Source organism: Lycium ferocissimum, unplaced genomic scaffold, assembly GCF_029784015.1.
Source record: "Lycium ferocissimum isolate CSIRO_LF1 unplaced genomic scaffold, AGI_CSIRO_Lferr_CH_V1 ctg15511, whole genome shotgun sequence".
Lineage (NCBI taxonomy): Eukaryota > Viridiplantae > Streptophyta > Magnoliopsida > Solanales > Solanaceae > Lycium > Lycium ferocissimum.
In genome coordinates, this window is record NW_026716082.1 from 5,429 (window position 1) to 29,088 (window position 23,660).

Genomic DNA, 23,660 nt, shown 5'->3' on the forward strand with positions numbered 1-23,660 from the left:
TCTCGTAGGTTGTTGTTCGCCGATATTAGAGCACTCCTCTTGTTCGGAGTTCTTTGTGTTTTTGGTACGTTATACTTTTGTGTGCATACGGTTATGGTCGGGCCCTGTCCCGACCTTATTATGTCATACACTCCAGTAGAATATTTATGTACTTGATCCATGAAAAAGAATTATATCACTGAAATATAATTAAGCAAATAAAAGTGAGCTGCCTCTAATAACTTAAATTTTAAATGATTTGACCACTCAATCAACAACTGATAGTTGGGGCATGTGAAGTAAAAGCGCAAGTCACTTGTACGCTCTCTCTCGTACCTTCTCATGTCATGTAAATTAATATTTTTGAAAGCCTTTATACTTTTTCAAGATTCAAATTTAATAGTTTTATAGCTTTAACATGTTTCATGACTTTTTCTTTAAAAATAGTGGAATATGCTACACTCTCATTTTATATGGTTGTGTTTGATTTGACTACGATTTATCGAACCAGACATTTTCGAGGTTACAAAATCATATTTGAAACTCGAACGTGCTTTTTTTAAGGAAATTTACATGGCATAGTTAATTTTAAGAGGTATTTATGATTAATAACTACTATTTGCAACAATTACATTTCATAGCTACATTTTCATTTTGTAGTTATGTGCTGTTGTATATATGTATTTGAATGTACTTGGTTTTGAATGAGTTATACATAATTGTATTCTGGAGTGTCTTGTATCCTTAAATGATGTAGGTTTTTTATGCACTATGTATATTGAGTAAAATAGCTATATTGTATTGAAATTTTGTGCATTTAATTTGATATAATTCATTAGAATCAAATTCTCGATACGCTAAATAAATAAATAAAAAATTTGTATATGAATGTATATTTTCTTTAAATGAGTTATATGAAGTTGTATTTGAATCATTATTCTGCGCAACGTACTGCAATGGCTGAATACATATGTATGTGTAAAGGGCAGCCCGGTGCACTAAGCTCCTGCTATGCGCGGAATCCGGGGAAGGGCAGGACCACAAGGGTCTATTGTACGCATCCTTACCTTGCATTTACGCAAGAGGTCCGCTCCGCGCTCGAACTCACAGTGACCTCTCGGTCACATGGCAAAGAACTTTACCGCTTACGCCAAAGCTCCCCTTTCCGAATACATATGTATGTGTATTTAAAATATATGTATATGAATGTATATTTGCTTTGAATGAGTTATATGCAGTTGTATTTGAATCATTGTTTTGGGCAACGTAGTGCAATCGAATACATATGTATACGATTTATATACATATGTATATGGCTGAATACATATTTTGACTGATTTTATGTGTTGTTTGTTTCATTATACATATGTATTTGAATGATTTTATGTGTTGTTTGTTTCATTTATATACATATGTATATGACGGAACAATGTATTCAAATACTTCTAAATACACACGCCTGCTCCTAAAAACTAGCTACGAAATGTAAATACATAAAAGGTAGCTACGGATTGTTAACAACTCTTAAAAGATAGTTATTCCTGTAAGTTGCCCTTTTTTTTAAATGTCTCCCGACTTAAATCATGTTATCTTTGTGCAAATTCCTTGACGGGCTTTTCTCAAAGAAAGGATATTTTTTAAGATACTAGCTAGCTAGAACTCAACTATGTTTTGCCTAAAACGTAAATTTGTCCCATTAGAATTCAGATGTTCCATCAGGTATATCGACAAACATTATCTACTTCTAGCTACATAAACATTTTAGTTCCCAAACACAGAAAAAATATTGGCAATAAATTTGCTTATTACAACCCTTTCTCTTACAAAGTTGAACAACTCCTCTATTACCGTAAAAGAAAAACTCGATGTTACAAGCTTTAGGTTTTAACTCGTTTTACCGTTTTTGGTTCCATAATTGAAATTAATTTCCCGAGTAATTTGAACTTTCCCGTATTTTCTTTAAGGAAAGTTCTCATTCCGGAACTTGAACTCGGGACTCGTAGTGAAATTGTAAAAGATAAAAAAATCTCAATCATCCAATCAATATACATTCGTCCATCAATTGTAACTAAATCAACACAAAGATACTCTTAAAATGTTGTGATATTGTCCACTTTGAGCCCAGTCCGCACGGTTTTTCCTCAAAAGATCTCGCACCATTAACAGATCCCACACGTTGTATATAGTTTCCCAATCTTTTCAACTATCAATGTGGGACTTTATTCGCACCCAATAGGATCTACTAATAAAAGTAATTTGTGATATATTAAAGAGAAACCTTTTAGAAGGAAAAACACTGGAATTAGGCCACCGATCACCTGCAACACGTTTCTTCTTTCTTGCCAGGAAAAAAAAAAGATCCGACAAATACCTAAGGCTTTCCATCTGATGGAAATTTGAATTCATTGTATTTAATTAAGATATAAGAATCTGTTTGTGTCTGACTATCTTTTTTCGAGGTTCTGAATTACATGCTAGGAATGGTAATTCTTGTTGATTTAATCTCTCACATTCTTGGTGTAGTTTAGTTGCAAAGCCTAATTCATTTTTTAGCATGATGGACGTCTCAGGAGATAGAAATTAGAGAAGTTCCGTCACATAACACTCAATTAATTATTTGATCTAACTATCGTAAGCTCTCGGGTTGTGCCTATTTCCATGAATATTATATTCAACTAAAGAGTACTGACTTGCTAGTCTCTAATACATTTTATTGGTTTTGGTTCCTTCATTTAATGACAAGGTTTGGCATTATTATCTTCCTCTTATTTCAGATTATCAAGCTGGTTCATTAGGACATTGCTTGACGCAAGCTACATGTTTTGTGGCTAATATGAATAAGCTATATGCTTGAAGAATATACCCTCCCCCCCCACCACCCACAAAAAAAAAAGAGAAGAAAAAAACAATGGTATTGCTTTCACAAATTAAGAACATCGATTTCTTTATTATTATTTTTTAAATCCGTTGGTGTAAAATTAAAAATAATATAATTTGTATTCAAACAATTCCAGTCCATTGGATCGATCGTGTTTCTGAAGTAAGTGTCCATTTTATGTAATCCGACTTAAAAGAGGTCGTGCAATCGTGACACGTGGAAATGCTTTTTTTTTTCTTTTTTTTTGGTCATTTCTCCGAATTGTCTTCTAATGTATATGATCTTTAATTACATGGTTTTTTTTTTCCTTTCTTTTGTTGTATATGTTTTATTTTCTATTTACCCTTTTTCTTGTTGTCACGTCAAGATTGTTTTTGTTTTGGTTAGATAAATTTATCCTATAATCCCAACAGGAGGCTAAACTGAATCAAGTAAAAAAAAAAAACTTAGTTTATTACCTGCAAGATGCCAGTTGTGTTACACCTTCCGTTTTGTTGCAAGGAGATTTTGGTTTATTGGCGGTGTGTACCTTCAGTTCGTTAATCTGCACCAGAGTTTTGGAGATGAAATGTTTTACCTTGTATGTGTACAGGAGTATAAGTATGCATTCTTGACATTACGAGGGAATTAGGAGTGAAACGAATCGAATCGGAGCAAATCAGAGCAGTTCAGAAAAACTGTTGAAACCAGTCAGCGTCGACGGCCCAAAGGACGACCATCGACATGTCGACGAGCTGTCGTCTGGCACCGTCGATGGGGTTCTGCAATCAGGCATCTCAAGCGGCAGTTCGACCGGGCATGTCGACGGACCGTCGACACATTGACGACCGTCGACCCGCGGATCTGGAATTTTCCAGCCCTGATTATAAATATAAGATCCCACGTTTTTATTCCATTATTCTCCCAAAAATAGATCCTACATCTCTCTAGAACTCTCCAAAACCCTCCCTCTACTTCTACAATAAATCTATAACAAAAAACCAAGATCAAAAGCAAAGATTAAGAGATTCATGTACTAGGAAGCCTACTAGGGTTTGTGAAGATTAAGAATTTCTTTGGTATTCAAGTGGGGGATTTTATTCTAATGGAGTAGATTGACTCAAGGCTTGTTCCCAAGTGATTAAGGTAAGTCTTATGTTTATTTCATGTTATTGAGAATATTGAGTGGTTAAAAGACTTGGATTATGAAAGAAAGTGGAATATGAGCTTAAATATGGAAATAATGGTATGTTTGGGTAGTAAGTTAACGTGAATCATGATTCTTAGTATGAGATTAATATAATCTCATTATAGATGATGCTAATGATGTTGAGGAAATGTTATGTGAGGAATAAATATGATGTTGTATTATAATTATGGTTATGGATACCCTTGAAGGAGAATTGTGAGAATTGAATAATGCTTAGCTTAAAGAGGTTATTGAGTAGGATATTGTGGGTGTTATTGTTGATGTTTGGGAGTTGTTCATTATATGGAAGAAGTTGTTGAAACAATGGGGATATTGCCCAATTTTCGTTAGCTCCTAGTCGCCCTAGCTTAAAGCTTAAGTACGTCTTCAATTATCTAATCTTAGTACGAATTCCCTTGAATGTAGAATTACGAACTTAAGAGGCACGCAATTAGACTATAGTTGAAGAGATAAAAGGTATGTGAGGCTAGTCCCTTCTTTTCCAAGGCATGATTCTTATAAATATGGTGATTTCTTTCCAATAGTTTCCATGACCTTCTTACATTCCAAAAGATGAAAGCTAAAGAGTATTAACAGTTTCCCACGAGATAGAGATGAGATATGTTCCATGATAATGATATGATGCTATTATGATGCTAACGATCTTGACATGACTCCTTGATGCTATTCATTATTGATACCCCCACCTTATAATGCTAGTTCCTTCAAGGTGAGGCATGATGATCATGACTACTCCATAACGAAATCGGGGGTTCTCGACCTTACGTCACCCTAATAAAGTTGTGGCTTTTACTTGACTTCTTATGCATGTCTTAGGTTAAGCGTATAATGATGAGATTACATCCTGTCTAGTTGGCCGGAAATGAAACCGTGAAGGCGGGCCGCTTATGATTACACCGTGCCTAGTTGGCCGGACATGACACCGCTAAGGTGGGCGGCTTATGATTACACCGTGCCGGGTTTATGATGATGGTATATTTGATATGCATAGCATGTGTTTTCGGCTTATGAAAATGCCTAGTTGGTGTTATATGACACCACTCATGTTTCATCATTTCCTTATTATGTTAGTATTATTCACGATTATGGTATAGTTGATATGCATAACATGTGTTTTTCTTGAAAGCTAAGCAGGTTATATCTTCGCCTCATGTTTCATTATGTCCTTATTATGCTAGTATTATTCATGACTTACATACTCGAGAGGTACATTTTTTACGACGTCCTTTTTTTTTGTGTATATTTTCATGGGTAGACAGGAGACGGGGTGCGCACCCGTCCTTTATCACAGATTCACAGAGCACTCCATTATGGCGGTACTTATGGTCATAGGATCTTTTGTATATATTTCGTATATCATTTTTGTAGTCATGAGGGCTTATGTGTGTGTGTGTGTGTATATATATATATATAAATATGTATATGTATATGTTGCCTTCGAGATTGTGCATGTTCAGGTTGGGTATGATAACTAGCATAACGAGTGGTGCTCGATGGTCAGCTCCGGGTACCAGTCATGGCCCCCTAGTCAGGTCGTGACAAAAGTTGTATCAGAGCAGTTCCGTCCTAGGGAGTATCTACGAGTCGTGTCCAGTAGAGTCTTGTTTATGGGTGTGAAGCGCGCCACGCTTATAAACGAGAGACTGCGGGGCATTTAGGAAAAATGACCATTCTTCTTCTTATTAGATCGTGCCATAGAGCTATGTTATAAGATGTCCTTTCCTCTAATTGTGCATTATGATTTCAGCGATGCCGGTAAAGAGAAAAGCAGCAGATGCCCAGAAGGGCAAGGCTACGACAAAAAGGCGGATGGAAAGGGAGCCACCAACAAATATAGAAGAAGGTGAATCTCATAATGAGGCTCCATCTAACACCTCTCACACTCCGCCTATTCTAGAAGAACAAGAGGGGCTTCACTTCCGCTCCTATGCCTCCAGGCTCCACCGGTACTTCGGTCAACAAATGACCGAGGCTATTTAGTTATTGACACAACTGGTTGCCGTACGGGCTCAACGGAAAGACAAGACGGATCCCGTGATAGGGCGACTAGTGCTAGAGCCCGTGACTTTATAAGTTTAAATCCCCCAGAATTTTTCTGATCAAAGTCGGATGAAGACCCGCAAGGTTTTATAGATGAGATGTTGAGGATGTTGAGAATCATCCATGCCTCCGATACTGAATCTGTGGAGTTGGCATCTTATAGACTCTGGGATGTAGCAGTCCTATGGTATAATAATTGGATATCTTCGAGAAAGGAAAATGCACCTCCCCCGGTTTGGCAAGAGTTGTGAAAGATTTTTGGCTTCACTATTTGCCACCCGAGGTCCGTCGAAGAGCCCGTGCCGATAAATTCTTGAATCTAAAGCAAGGGAATATGAGTGCTCGGGAGTATAGTCTCCGTTTCAATTTATTGGCCCGGTATGCTCCCACTATGGTAGCCGATATGGGAGATAGAGTACACAGATTTGTGAGTGACTTAAGACCACATTTGCTCAAAGATTGCTTGAAAACTTCATTGCAGGAGGGGATGGACATTTTCCGTATTCAGGCCCATGCCCAAAACTAGAGGGAAGAGTAGCCACCCCGAGGTGAGCATGCGATATTGATAGAGCGCAGCAAGAGGGCAGATCTATTAGTAGTGAGTATAGAGGGGGTCAGCAACAGTATTCCAGGTACTCAGGCCAGTCCACAATTAGTGCACCTCCTCGGTTTGCGGGTAGGAGATTTGACCGCCCCATTTATTCCGGACAGGGTCAGAGCTCGAGAGCTTCGGGTTCCCAGTTTGGAGGTGATTATAGTAAGAGGAGACCACCGGTCCCACTATGTAGTCGGTGCAGAAAGTTACATTCGGGCTCGTGTCACCAAGGTTCGACGCTTGCGTGCTCGTGGTCGTGTTGGGCATATGATGCGAGATCGTCCATCGATGGGTGGTAGAGTCGGGGCTCGGCCCCAAGGATCGCAGCTTGGTTCTTCCTCTCCGTGCGCCCGTAGGGCAAACTCCCTATATTCCGGCGGGACGTGGTAGGGTTGAGGGAGCATCTAGTTCGTGGTACCCACCGTATCCATGCTTTAACCGACGCCAGGATCTTGGGTCCTTCCCGAATGTGGTTACAGGTATACTATCCATATTCTCCCATGGCGTTTATGCATTGATTGATCCGGGTTCCATGTTGTCTTATATTACTACTTATATTGCTGACTGTATTGGGGTGAAACCCGAGCAAATTAAACCTTTCAAAGTATCTACTCTGGTTAGTAATCTCGTAATAGCGAGGCAAGCGTATAAAAATTGTGTGCTTATGGTATGTGATCGCCAGACTACAGCCGATTTGATTGAACTAGAATGTTATATTTTGATGTGATTATGGGCATGGATTGGTTGTCCTCTTGCTATGCTAATGTGGATTATAGAACGAAAATAGTTCGATTTCAATTTCCAAAAGAACCTGTGCTTGAATGGAAAGGTAATACAACGTCTCCAGGAGGTAGGTTTATTTCCTATCTTAAGGCAAGGAAGATAATAGCTAAAGGATATATTTATCACCTAGTCCGAGTTCATGACATTAAAGCAAAGCCATCGACTTTTCAATCCGTCCCGGTAGTAAATAAATTTTCGGATGTATTTTCAGATGAACTTCCAGGCCTTCCTCCGGAAAGAGAGATTGATTTTGCTATCGATGTATTGCCAGACACCAAGCCTATATCTATTCCTCCTTACCGAATGGCTCCTACAGAATTGAAAGAGCTAAAGGCACAACTGAAAGATTTGCTTGAGAAAGGATTTATCAGGCCCAGTTCATCACCATGGGGAGCACCCTTCCTATTTGTGAGAAAGAAAGATGGTTCCCTATGGATGTGCATTGATCATAGGCAGCTGAACAAGGTGATGATAAAGAACCGATATCCGCTTCCAAGGATCAATGATTTATTTGACAAATTACAGGGTGCCAAATGGTTTTCCAAAATTGATCTAAGATCGGGGTATCACCAAGTGAGGGTTAGGGAATAAGATATTCCCAAGACCGCTTTCAGAATGAGATATGGCCACTATGAATTTCGGGTGATGTCCTTTGGGTTGACTAAAGCTCCAGCGGTGTTTATGAATCTGATGAATAATGTATTCAGGCCCTTTCTAGACCTATTCGTGATCGTGTTCATCAATGGTATCTTGGTATATTCTCGGTCAGAAACGGAGCATGCAGACCACTTGCATATTGTCCTTGGAATTCTTCGGACTCGAGAATTGTATGCAAAATTTTCAAAATGTGAGTTTTGGCTAAATTCTGTGACTTTTTTGGGCCATATTATTTCCGCGGATGGCATTCGGGTAGATGTTCAAAAGATTGAGGCCGTGAAGACTTGGCCGAGGCCTACAACACCTACAGAGGTTCGCAACTTTCTAGGATTGGCAGGCTATTATAGGAGATTTGTGGAAGGATTTTCTTCTATTTCTGCACCATTAACGAAGCTAACTCAGAAATCGACAAAATTCCAGTGGACCGATGCTTGTGAACGTAGTTTCCAGGAATTGAAGGATAGACTAACTACAACCCCAGTCCTGACACTCCCAGAAGGGCCAGACGGTTATGTTGTATATTGTGATGCCTCTGGTATTGGGTTAGGTTGTGTTTTAATACAGCATGGTAAGGTCATTACCTATGCTTCAAGGTAGTTGCGGAAACATGAGAAAAATTATCCAACTCATGACCTCGAATTGGCTGCGGTTATTAATGCACTAATGATGTAGAGACACTATTTGTATGGCGTCCATGTTGATACTTATACAGATCACAAGAGTCTCCAATATATTTTCAAACAGAAGGAGTTGAATCTTCGGCAGAGGCGGTGGTTAGAACTACTGAAAGATTATGATGTAAGTATTTTATACCACCCCAGAAAGGCGAATGTAGTGGCTGATGCACTTAGCCGCAAATCAATGGGTAGTCTATGTGAGGTTCCTCCGGAGAAGAAAGAATTAATTCGTGAGCTTCACCAACTAGCCAGCCTTGGAGTTCGCCTAATTGATGCAGGCAATGCGGGAATTAGTATTCACAACTCAACTATTTCGTCTTTAGACATGGAGGTGAGAGAGCGCCAATACGAGGACTCCCAGTTGAGTCACTATAGAGATACATTTCCTGAGAAAGAGAAGTCCCCATTTGAAGTTTCTACAGATGGAATTTTTAGGTACCGACACAGGCTATGTGTTTCAAATACTGCCGGACTACGTCGCTGGATTCTAGAAGAAGCTCATTACTCTCGGTATTCTATTCACCCTGGAGCGACAAAGACGTATCACGATCTCAAGTTAATGTATTGGTGGGATGGAATGAAGAAAGATATAGCAGAATTTGTAGCCTAATGTCCAAATTGCCAACAAGTGAAAATTGAGTATCAAAAGCCAGGAGGGTTATTACAAGCCATGGAAATTCCAGCCTAGAAATGGGAAGTGATCAACATGGATTTCATTGTAGGGTTGCCTCGTTCCCGGCGCAAGTATGACTCCATATGGGTGATTGTGGATAAACTCACGAAATCAGCTCATTTTCTTCCAGTCAAAACCACATATTCGGCAGAAGATTATGCAAAGTTGTATCTTAAGGAGATAGTGCGACTTCATGGTGTTCCAGTGTCTATTATTACTGACAGAGGAGCACAATTTACAGCTAAATTCTATAAGTCTTTCCAAGAAGGTTTGGGTACTCGGTGTAAGCGAGCTTAGCCTTTGACATTTCATCCACAAACTGATGGACAGGCTGAACGCACTATTCAGACCTTGGAGAGACATGTTACGGGCATGTGTGCTAGATTTTGGTGGTAGTTGGGATGACCACTTCCACTCTTATTGAGTTTGCATACAACAACGGCTATCATTCCAAAGATTCAGATGGCCCTGTATGAAGCTCTATATGGAAGAAAGTGTAGATCCCCAATTGGGTGGTTTGAAGTAGGAGAGATACAACTAATAGGTCCGGAGTTGATTCAACAAGCGGTGGAAAAGATCAAGGTTATTCGAGATCGATTATTGACAGCCCAAAGTCGCCAAAAATCTTATGCGGATAACCGTCGGCGAGACTTAGAATTCCAGGTTGATGATTGGGTATTCCTGAAGGCATCACTGATGAAAGGCGTGATGGGATTTGGCAAGAAGGGAAAATTAAGTCCTCGATATATTGGACCTTATAAAATTGTCCGCAAGATAGGGCAAGTAGCTTATGAACTGGACTTACCTCCAAAACTTGAATCAGTCCACCCAGTCTTTCATGTGTCAATGCTCATCAAATATGTTGGAGATCCAGCTAGAATCATGCCAGTTAATGATATTCAAGTTACAGAAAAGTTGGCCTATGAAGAGGTGCCTAAAGCCATATTAGATCGGTAAGTACGGGAGCTTAGAAATAAAGAGGTAGCCTCGATTAAGGGCTTGTGGAGAAATAATAACTGAGAGGAAATAACTTGGGAAGCAGAAGAAAAGATGAAGTCCAAATATCCGTAACTGTTTCTACCCCCGGAAGAAGTTCAAGATGAGACGTCATTATTGTAAGGTATGTAATGCTTCTTTTAATGTTTTGGGTCGTGTGTGGCCTTATTTTCTTACCATTGTGTTATAGCCCTGTGAGGCATTGTTATTGTGGGCTATTGTGACAGGATGGTAGCACCATATTACAGGGGAAATTTTGGCAAAATTTCTAAAGAATTTCAGAGAACTCAACATTCGAGGACGAATGTTCTTAAGGGGGGGAGAATGTTACACCTCTCATTTTCATTGTAGGAAAAACTTATGGCTCCCTAGTTGAGTATGCCTTGAAATGGAGATTTGTACTCGAGTATTGAGATGCTAAGTATTTTACCCCGTGTATGGAGGTATTAGCAGGTATTCAAGGTATTTTACAGGATTAGAAGTGAAACGAATCGAATCGGAGCAAATCGGAGCGATTCGGAAAAGCTGAAACCGATCGATGTCGACGGCCCCGAAGGCGATCGTCGACACGTCGATGAGCCGTTAATGATGGAACCATCAACGGGGTTCGCAGTCGGCATCTCGATAGCGGCGGTTCGACGGGCATGTCTCGGACCGTCGATCTGCACGTCGACCGCGGATCGGAATTTTCCAGCCACACGATTATAAATAAAAGATCCCGTGTTTTTATTCCATTATTCTCCCAAAAAAGCGATCTACATCTCTGTAGAACTCTCCAAAACCCTCCCTCTATTTCTACAACAAATCTATACCAAAAACCAAGATCAAAAGCAAAGATTAAGGGATTTATGTACTAGGAAGCCTATTAGGGTTTGTGAAGAGTAAGAATTTTCTTGGTATTCAAGTGGGGGATTTCATTCTAATGGAGTAGATTGACTCAAGGATTGTTCCTAAGTGATTAAGGTGAGTTTATGTTTACTTCATTTTATTGAGAATATTGAGTGGTTAAAAGACTTGGATTATGGAAGAAAGTGGGATATGAGCTTAAATATGGAAATAATGGTATGTTGGGTGGTAAGTTAATGTGAATCATGATTCTTAGTATGAGATGAATATAATCTCGTTATAGATGATGCTAATGACGTTGAGGAAATGTTAGTTGGGGAATAAATATGATGTTGTATTATAATTATGGTTACGGATACCCTTGAAGGGGAATTGTGAGAATTGAATAATGCTTAGCTTAAAAAGGTTATTGATTAGGATATTGTGGGTGTTGTTGTTGATGGTTGGGAATTGTTACAGTGGTTGAAACAACGGGGATATTGCCCAATTTTTGTTAGCTCTTAGTCGCTCTAGCGTAAGCTTAAGTATGTCTTCAATTATCTAATCTTAGTACGAATTCCCTTGAAGGTAGGGTGCGAGGCTTGAGAGGCATGCGATTAGACGATAGAGTTGAAGAGATACAAGGTATGCGAGGCTAGTCCCTTCTTTTCCTAAAGGCATGATTCTATATATATGGAGATTTCCTTAGGTAATTTCCATGACCTTCTTACATTCCAAAGATGAAAGCTAAAGTATTAACATTTTCCCACGAGATAGAGATGAGATATGTTCCATGATAATGATATGATGCTATTATTATGATGCTAATGATATTGACATGATTCCTTGATGCTATTCATTGTTGTTAGACTCACCTTAAAATGCTAGTTCCTTCAAGGTGAGGCATGATTGTCACGACCAAACCCGTAGGCGGTGACTAGTGCCGAGATTGGGCACCCTGAAGCGTTAAATCAAACACGAATCACACACGGTAGGCGAAAACGCGTATACAAATATCAAATTTGTCTCAAACACATCTCGAAACTCAAACACATATATATCGGAAGCCGACAAGGCTCAAACGATGGCACGTCGGCCCCCTGACATATATATACAAACTTTCGTACGTACGGGGTAGGCACACAACCCGCGTATACGTACGGACCTGCTAAGCAAACCAACGCGGACTAACGAATCATATGACGGGACGGGGCCCCGCCGTACCCCTAAACACACACACACATATGCAACGAACGAGTATATACCAAGATGTAGGTGTTACATCCCGTATTTTGAACGACGGGACGATTCGGGTTAACTATGAAAAGTTAGGATTAAGACCATTCCGGGATGCGAAGTCGAGACGTGTGACCTTCGATTTTGTCATGCGACCTAAGTGTGTATGACGTTATTGGTATGGAAACATTAAAGAAACTTTGGGACCAAAGATGGAATTAAGGGAAGTTGGCCATTATTGGAAAAATTGGAGGGAGTAAAATTTGGCCATGTGGCCGGCCACCTTTGAGTGGGCCATGGCCACATGGTTGGCCATTATTTGAAATTAAGGAATGACTTAAGGGACCATTTTATCATCATTTTCATTAACTAGAAAAATCAAGAAGAGAGAGCAAAGAAACCCGCCCACGTTCGGCCATGGCTACTAAAAATCAAGACCAAGAACTAGCCTTCTAAAAATTATTTCCTTGATGCAAACCTACTAATTGGAGGGTGGTGAGTAACGTGGAGGTGTTGTTTCAAGCGTTGGATTGTTCGTTTTCATCCTTGACCAACTTTGGACAAATTGAGGATTTGTGAAGAAAGGTAAATTCTAATCTTGTTTCATGAGTTATGGAAGGTTGATGTGTGTTGTTGTATGTTGTTATGGATGAAATTCATGGAAACTTGGTGATTGAAGTTGAGGCCGTGTACATGTTAGTTGGTCGTGTATGTGTGTTGTGTGTTCTAAGTGATGAACTAAGTATTATGTAGTGTGTTTGATTATTGTGGTGTGTTGAAATAAATGAAAATCATGAATATGTATGTGTGCAAGGTTGGCCGAATATGGCCTTTGATGTGTATCAAGAAATGGATTAGTTTCCTTGGAATTTTGGTTGTTGTCGTTATGTGAATTCTATGTTGGAAATAAGAGTTTAATGATTCGAATTGGTATTGTAAGTGTATGGGCTGTTTTGGAAGATTTTGCGTATTTAGTGTGATTTTTATGTTTATGGAAATGGCATGGTTAGAGTATAGATTGTTGGAGTAAATCATGTTTTGAAATCAAGGAATGTGTTAGAGTTGAAGTTCTCGGGTTGGGGATCATTTCGGGTGGAATGGAGAGTTTGTTGGATTGTTGGAAATATTGTGTGTATTGTTTAAAGAGTTCTTGAATGTTGTTTGAGTGGTTTTGGATTGATAATTGAATGTGCGTTAGTTTGATTACATATTGGTTTGTAAGTATGTAGTTGTGGTAAGCATGATTGGAATGTTGTTGGAATGTGTGGAGAAGGATTTTTAATGTTCGAATGCGTTTGAATCGATTGTGGATATTGTTGGAATGATTGTTGGTTTGTTGTGTTGTTGAGTTTGGCCGAGTTGAATTCTCGGGGTTGGTCCATTTATAGAGGAAGTCTTTGCCCAATTTTCCGTAGGATTATGTGTTAGTTGGAAATGAACTTCTAAATGCTTGGTTGACGTTGGTATTTGTTGATGTCATGTAGATCTTGGAGAATTCGAGATATAAGTTTGATTTGGATTACCGTTGTGTGCAAGCGAGGTATGTAAAGCTTAACCCTTCTTTCTTTTGGCATGTCTTAGTTTAATATAGGCTATGATACTAGCCTTGAGGAAATTCTATTCTCGTAATCCGAGCATGTCTATGATTCGCGTTTGTCTTTTGGTATTCGTAGGTTGATGTAAGAAAATATTGGTTTTTGATGTTGTTGGAAAAATTGAATTTAAAGTTGCATAAAAACTTGGTTTTCAAGAGAATTCTATTCTTAACGATGTTGAAACTACGAACGCTCATAACTTTCGGCTAAGGGCTCGGATTGCCTCGATATCGTCGTGGGAGGTTGTATGACGTGTGATGAGTATGTTTTCCATAGGCGGGCCCGGCTCGGGTTGACACTCGTCCGTGGGTCCGCGACCTTCTTTTGTGCATTTCGAAGACGTTTGGAAGAGTTTGGTATAACGATTTTCCCGATTCCCAAGTATGATCATTTTACTTACTTTTTGAACTCATGATAATGATTTTATGCATATGGTTACTCACGACTACGCTCGTGCGGTTTGTTGGTACATCGTTCGCCGGTTCCGGGCCGGTTTGTTGTCGTGCGCATTATGATATATATATTCCGGAGTTATCTTGTGTTACGGTTCCGAGACCTCGCCATAGGGCCGGGTTCCGTTTATGGAGTTATCTTTGTGATATGGCTTATGATGTGTTGTGATGATGTGTTGCGTTCGGGGATACGGAGATTTGAAACCACGGTGTTATCTTGTGTTATGGCGCCATCGACGGGTGGGCGACCATATTTTCTGTGCCCTATGCATGCTTTGTATTTTGAAAATAAACATTTGACATTTTGGAAAGGTACTTACTTTCGGTACTTCTGTTTCGAGTGTGTGACTCAGATTTATTTACTGTATTTCCTGCTTTGCATACTCAGTACATATTTCGTACTGACCCCCTTTCTTCGGGCTGCGTTTCATGCCACGAGACAGACGCCCGGTTTGGCGATCCGCCAGTTTAGGAGACCTATCCTGCTGTGTTGGAGTGCTCCTTTTATCCGGAGCCTACATCTTGGTATATACTCGTTCGTTGCATATGTGTGTGTGTGTTCAGGGGTACGGCGGGGCCCTGTCCCGTCATATGGAATCGTTAGTCTGTTGGTTTGTTTAGAGGTACTGTAGACGTATATGTGGGTTGTGTGCCTACCACAACGGATGAGTTTGTATATTATATGTTTTGGGCCGATGTGCCATCTGTTAGCCTTGTCGGCTTTCGATATGTATGTGTTTGAGTTTGAGATGTGTTTGAGACAGCGTTTGATATTTGTATCGGCATAAGCCAGCTGTGTGTGATTCAGGTTTGATGAATGCGTTTGGGTGCCCAACTCGGGCACTAGTCACGGCCTACGGGGTTGGGTCGTGACACTCCGAATAAAAAGAGCACTCCCGACACAGCGGGATAGGTCTCTCAAGCGGCGGATCGCGCCAGCGGGCGTTGTACTGCGGGCATGAAACGCGGCCCCGAAGAAAGGGGGTCGATGCGAAATATGTGCGAGTATGCAAAAGCAGAAAATACGGTAAATAAATACGAGAACACACACTCGAAACGAAGTACCGAAAGTAAGTACCTTTCCAAAATGCCAAATGTTTATTTTCAAAATACAAAGCATGCATAGGGCACGGAAAATATGGTCGCCCGCCGTCGATGGCGCCATAACACGGCATAACACCGAAGGTTTCAAATCTCGTGTCCCCGAACACGACACATCGTCACGACACATCATAAGCCATATCACGGCCATAACTCCATAAACGGAACCCGGCCACTATGGCGAGGTCTCGGGGCCGTAACACGGCATAGCTCGGGATATATATATCATAATGCGCACGACAACAAGCCGGCCGAGCCGGAGACGATGTACCACGAACCGCGCGGCGAGTCGTGAGTAACCATATGCATAAAATCATTATCATAAGTTCAAAAAGTAAGTAAAATGACCATACTTGGGAATCGGGAAAATCGTCATACCAAACTCTTCCAAACGTCTTAAAATGCACAAAAAGAGGGTCGCGGGACCCACGGACGATGTCGACCGGCGAGACCCCGCCTATGGAAACATACTCATCACACGTCATACAACCTCCCGACGATATCGAGGCAATCAGGGCCCTTAGTCGAAAGTTATGACGTTCGAAGTTTCAACATCGTTTAAGAATAAAAACTCTTTTGAAAACCAAGTTTTTATGCAACTTTAAAATCATTTTTTTCCAACAACATCAAAACCAATATTTTCCCACATCAACGTCGAGTACCAAAAAGACAAGCGCGAATCATAAACATGCTCGGATCATGAGAATGGAATTTCCTCGAGGCTAGTATCGTAGCCTATATTAAACTAAGACATGCCAAAAGAAAGAAGGGTTAAGCTTTACATACCTCGCTCGCACACAACGCTAATCCAACTCGACTTATATCTCGAACTCTCAAGATCTACACGACATCAACAAATACCAACGTCAACCAAGCATTTAGAAGTTCATTTCCAACTAACACATAATCCTACGGAAAATTGGGCGACACCCCAAACATAAATAGACCAACCGAGAATTCAACTCGAGCCAAATTCAACAACACAACAACACCAACAATCATTCCAATAATATCCATAATCCATTCAAACATATTTGAACACTAAAAATTCCTTCTCCACACATTCAACAACATTCCAATTATGCTTACTACAATTACATACTTACAACCCAACATGTAATCAAACTACGCATATTCAATTATCAATTCAAAACCACTCAAACAATCATTCAAGAACTCTTTAAACAATTCACATAATATTTCCGATAATCCAACAAATACTCCAAGTCACCGAAATTGTCCCTTAACGAGAACTCATCCATAACATTCCTTGACTTCAAATCATGATTTGCTCTAACAATTCACACTCTAACCATATCATTTCCATAAACATAAAAATTACACTAAATACACAAAACCTCCAAAACAGCCCACAACACTTACAATACCAATTCGAATCATTAAACTCTTATTTCCAACATAGAATCCACATAACAACAACAACTAAAATTCCAAGAAAACTAATTCATTTCTTAACACATACAAAGGGCCATATTCGGCCAACACCCATATATGTATACTTCATGATTTTCATCCATTTCAACACTCTGATAACCAAACATACTACATAAAACTTGGTTCATCACTTATGACATACAACACACATGCACGGCCAACTCACACACACACGGCCTCGACAAAATTGCCATATCTCATGAATTTCATCCATAACAACATACAACAACACACATCAACCTTCCATAACTCATGAAACAAGATTAGAATTTACCTTTCTTAAAATCTCAATTTGTCCAAAGTTGACCAAAGATGAAAACGAGTGATCCAACGCTTGAAACAACAACTCCACGTTATCAAGCACCCTCAAATTAGTAGGTTTGCATCAAAGAAATAATTTTGGGAATGGCTTAATCTTGGTCTTGGTTTTTCATTTGCCATGGCGAATGTTGGGTTTTTTTGCTCTCGAGGTTCTTGATTTTCTTGCTAATGAAGATGATGATATAATAGGTCCCTTAGTCATCCCTTTATTTCAAATAATGGCCAACCATGTGGCCATGGCCCCTCCAAGGTGGCCGGCCACATGGCTATATACTACTCCTCTCTTTCTTTCAATAATAGCCAACTTCCTTAATTCCACTTTTGGTCCCGAAGTTTCTTTGATGATTCCATTCAATAACGTCATACACACTTAGGTCACACGACAAAATCGAAGGTCACACGTCCCGACTTCGTACCCGGAATGGTCTTAATCCTAACTTTTCATAGTTAACCCGAATCGTCTCGTCGTTCAAATACGGGATGTAACAATGATGATGGAAAGCTACCCATGTGGAGTCGGGGTTCTCGACCTTACGTCACCCCGATAGAGTTGTAGCTTTAATTGATTTCTAATGCATGCCTTATGATAAGTACATGATGAGATTACACTGCGCCTATATGGCTGGGCATGACACCGCTAAGGCGGGCGGCTTAAGATAACACAGTGCCTAGATGGCCGGACATGACACCACTAGTGGGCGGCGCGTGATAGTTACCCGGACGCGGTTTATGATGATGGTATATTTGATATGCATAGCATGTGTTTTCCTTTAAAATTTAAGTAGGTTATATCTTCGCCTCATGTTTAATCATTTCCTTATTATGTTAGTATTATTCATGCCTTACATACTCAGTACACTTTTTGTACTGATGTCCTTTTCTTTTGGACACTGTGTTCATGCCCACAGGTAGACAGGGAGACGGTGCAGACCCGTAGGAGCTTATCTTATCAGCGGATTCACAGGAGCACTCCACTACTTCGGAGGTGCTACATACGGTCATGTTATTTTGTGTATATATTTTGGGTATGACGGGGTCCTGTCCCGTCCTTATGTCACAGTACTCTAGTAGAGGCTCGCAGATATGGATATGTGGGTAGATGATGTCTTAAGGATATATCGGTATATATTTCGTATGTCATTTTTGTAGCCATGAGGACTTATGTATGTATGTATATGTTGCCTTCGAGATTGTGCATGTTCAGGTTGGGTATGATGACTAGCATAACGAGTGGTGCTCGGTGGTCAGCTCCGGGTACCGTCATGGCTCCCTAGTCGGGTCGTGACAATAAGAGTACTACACCTGACTCAGCTCCAAAGGAAAGTGGAGCTTACACCATCTCACTGAACGTCTGTATCATCTAGAAAGAATGCTTGTCATCCGGTATATCTGAACCTGCAATGTGAACATAACAAATGCAGCGCCCCCCAACCAAGCGACGTCAGTACAGATATATTGTACCGAGTACGTAAGGCAAACATGAAACATATACAATTAACTGAAGCTCATAGAAAAGAAAACTGAATTGTAATCGAGCAAACACAATTGAAGGCTCTAAGACTCTCTATAGGGACACTTACTGAACCTTGCTCTACTTATATTTTGCTAAACTTCTTCTATTTTGCTAAACTTTCTTTAGGATCTTTCTGATGATATCTTTCGGTCGCTATGTGGAGCGACTTTCTGGGATTGCTCACTGTAACACTTGGGATCACTGTTCATTAGATTCTTTCTTTACTTTCTATAGTACCTGTATGCCATACTAGGCTAAACAGAATGCAACATGTAATATCAATGCAATGTTGTGCAGATGGAGTGCTCTGATATGGTACCTATGCATTTCATAGACCATCCATAGGACTCACTGTATTTAGGCTGGACTATGCGTTTCATCACACCGTCCATTGTCGACCATAACTGTGCACCTATACGTATCATAGTCAGTCCATAGGGGATATAATCTCTGAATAACTGTGCACCTATGCGTATCATAGTCCTCCCATAGGGCATATAATCTCTGAATATGCAATGAACATGATGCAAATGCAAATGGCTTCTCATATAACATACATATGCAAATATACAGTAAGCACTCTGGGGATCTCTGTTCATTAGTTTATGGAAGCACTTTACATGATTCTTATGAGGTAGTACACTTATAGCTCTTGTTTATTCGATACATTTAGAACATATAAATCACTTGGGAAAAGGAACATGACTTTCTTGCTAGACCAATAGAGTCCTCTGTGACCACCTCATGAACACTAGTATGGTGGGGTTTTGCTTAGCTAACACTCTACTGTCCCATTAATACAACTCATAGCTGACAACATACTTTACCTTATCTAAGGGTTAATAACTTCTCAATACCCTTTAATAATCATCAAAAAACTCATCTTAAATGTTGTTCATCTTAGACAACATACTACAACCCTTCTAATCATCTTCTGCAGGCTATCAATATCATCCCACCTATGGGGAACTCTATTTCCTTCTAGGTGTCTCGAAACTCAACTTCTAAGAATCATACGCTTGAGTGACAACTAATTAGAAACACACGCTATATCTCTTATGAAACTTATAACATGAAACTGCAACACATGTAAGCTCTAGACATTCATAGTTCATCTTTACTTACGTTCTAATCCTAGGGATTGTTGCACTCTAATGAAGGCTCGTGCATCTTTGTATTAGCATAACTCATCCTAAGGGATGCTCTATGACTCAATAGGGACAACCTGGATTCCATTAAACTGTTTTACATTACATTATGCTCTATACCCCGTAAAAACTTCTTGGACATCAGTCACATAATATCATTTACCTTAAGTGACATTCTATAATCCCATAATAGTACTCGTAAGCGCTCAACGTACTTTAGTTTATCTAAAGGGTATGCAGCTTGTCAACTAATTTTCTGGAAGTCATCATACACTTCATCCTCGGTATTAGTTATCTTAAACCACTTTCTATAAATCCTTCTAATCATATTCTGTAAACTATCAACATCATCATACTTAAGGAAACTCTAATCCCGTCATCGTAATTTGGAGCTCGAATCTTTGGATAAAACACTTGAATAACAACTAAGTATGGACATATAATGTTTCTTAAGAAATTCATAAAACTTATAACATGGAATCACTGCACTTGTAATGCTCTAGACTTCATAGTTCATACAAGAAACAAACAACACATGTCTTGCCGTACTGGCGAGTCAAGGAATAGCCTTACGTATCTCGATTTGACCTGTGAATGACTACAACGAGTCAATTCTTCCGATAAACATCTAGCCTGTTAAAACGGGGCTAATATCAACATAACTATTGCCCAATCAAATACTACAGCTAGACCCACACTGTCATTAAGCAATCAGAGAGCGACGAGGTCCCAATGCTATATAGAATGGTGTACTCCACACCCGACCTCCTTTTAACTACAATCACGCTCTAAATGAGCTACCAAACCTCACTAACCTCCAAACAACGTAAAAAATATCTCTTAATCAGTTACATAACTATCACAACCCGAACTCATGGCTTCCTATCACCATTCCGTGAGTTCTTAAACAATACCTACCTTAGATGTTCATACGAGCTGGTAGAAAGTTGTAGATGAAGAATCGAACTTGGGTCGCCTTCATAAAAGCCTCCTATCACCTTACTTCACCACGAAGTAATCTTCGACTTACTAGAATTCAGAAGAAACCAAAGTTATAATCATGAAATCGACAAGGGGATAACCGTTGTTAAAACACTCTTTGAACCTAGATCTATGTAAAATGAAACTTGAAGAGATGTTGCGCTCTCTCGTTAAAGTAGCAAGAAGAAAGAAGTTGTTTGTGATACTTCATGGAATTGGAAAGAAAGAGAAAGTTATTCGCTACAACTTTATTAAATTTGAAGATGGAAAACAAAAGACATTTGCTGCGTCACTAATGAGAGTCGGTAGAAACATTTAACATGAAAAAGGAATTTGATATTTATCTACAAAGTTGATAAAGTTTAAAATAATAGCATGTATATGTTTAATTAGGTAGACAATGTCACATGAGCTCACATGGACAATGTAAAAAAGAAATTAATGATTTTGTCCTCACACTAACGTACTACTATTAAAACATTAAAATATTTACATGGCTGTCTTATAAAATTATCACATACACTAGTATTTTATAAATATATAAAGATTAAGACATTGATAAAAATTATATTTTATGGAATTCTTTTTTTTTTCCATCTAACCTCAAGAGTACAAATGTTTGTACCATTAATTCTCAAAACGGGGAAAAATAATTTCTATTCTTATAAATAAATAAAAGCTCATTTATAAACCTTGTCGTGTCAAGGATATAATTTAAAAGATATCCAAAAAGTAGTAATAATAGTATCTATATAAAATCATACTTGTCAAATCTTTACTAAAAGGTTTTACTTAAAGAAATATAGGTATATCAAAATAATCTAACTGTATCAAGGTTGTCAAACTTACGGGGCCTTACAATAACTCTATCATAAACCCTCTATAATTCATGAATGACCTTTCCCTTCAAGCTCATAAGAATTTACTACGACGCATCCTAACGCCAAGGTATGGGGTGTTACAATATGTCCTTTGCATTTCATTACATTCGCATTGCATACCATTCTTACTTTTGATTGCATTATCATTATGTGACTCTTATATAAATTATTGGAAAGAACTGAGTTTCTATGACTTATTTGAATTGTGGATGTATTACTCTTAATTGCTTAAGTGATTATAAACCGTATAATTGGTTGCTAACAAAGTGTGGAGGTGAGTATCAGAAGGACCAACCCTCATCATTGCTTTGGTTTTGGGTCAGTCAACGATGCTGCTGAGTACACGGATTCCCCATATTCACTCTACACCTGTGTCCCCTTTTTGTGAGCAAGTTCTATTCCGAGTTCGAGTGGTGGACGACTTCCCACCTACCGTTAAGGCATTTCTTGGGTTTTCAGGATGAGTTGTCGGCTGTTCTGCAGACTGGACTCTATTTGTATCTTACTTTTCTACCTTTATCTTTCGGATAGTATTTGTAGTATTCAGACTTGTATTCCAGATTTTGTAGCTCTTGTACTTATGACTTCCAAGTTTTAGGGAGATATATGACTCAGGCATATTTATATTATGAGTAATGATACTTGTTATTGACTTATGGTTTGTTTCCTTTAATTCCGCTTTAAAAATATGTTAGAAAGACTTTAGCTACGGGTTTTGGGTAGGTGCCCTCGTAACATATTGGGATGTTGGGTCGTGACATAAATGCAAGCTTACAAACCTTGTGTGTGAGCCTTAGTTGTATCGATGTGACGCTGTAGTGTCGAACAACATTGGAGTTGGTTCTAAAGGGGATGTTTTGGACATAGGACCTAAGCCAAAGGGGATGGATGTCATCAAGAGTTGTAGAAGAGTGCAGAAGCTGATCAATGGCTCATGAAGACATGTGAAGCTGTTATGTTTTTGTCATCATCAAAAAGGATATTGTTGAGATGTTGTTGTCTCAATAAAAGTTCTAAGCTTAAATTGATGTTTTGATGATTGAAAAACTATGCATCTAAAGACAATCAATTTCAAGTGAGTTACAAGGAAGAAAGTGAAGAACTAGAAGTCCATAAAGATCTCCAAAGGGACTAGGAAGTAGTTGCAATAGAAGAAGGACTGCTCAAAGGAATTGGTCCTTAGAAGAAACATTGGAAACTATCAATGGAAAGTTATTTCATGCCAAGTAGTAGAATTGGAATTATTGACACATTCCCATACGAGGAAAGGTCAGATTTCAAGTTATGAAAATATGACCATAAACTTAATACATGAAATTAGCAGTTGAGTAGGAGAAGGAGAAGTCGTACGTGCAAATAAGGGAAGAAGGAAATCAATGTCAAACAAGTATTGGTTTTCGGACACATTATGAAACCAATAGTTGAATGGATTCGGAAAAAAGAAGGTGGTAACCCCTCCTATATGAAAGCACGCCAAGAAGTTCTGGAGCTTAACCACAAATATCCAATGAGGGAAATCAAGAGTAAGTTAAGACTCAACACCTAAGTCTCCAGAGAGCCAACTACACACCAACAAAGAACCTGTGCTTCAAAGGTTTATCATTCATTCCTTGTGTTGTATTAGTTAGGATCTAGTTTTGGTTCCATTTATCTAGTTGTGGTTACATCTATTTATTTTCTTAGTT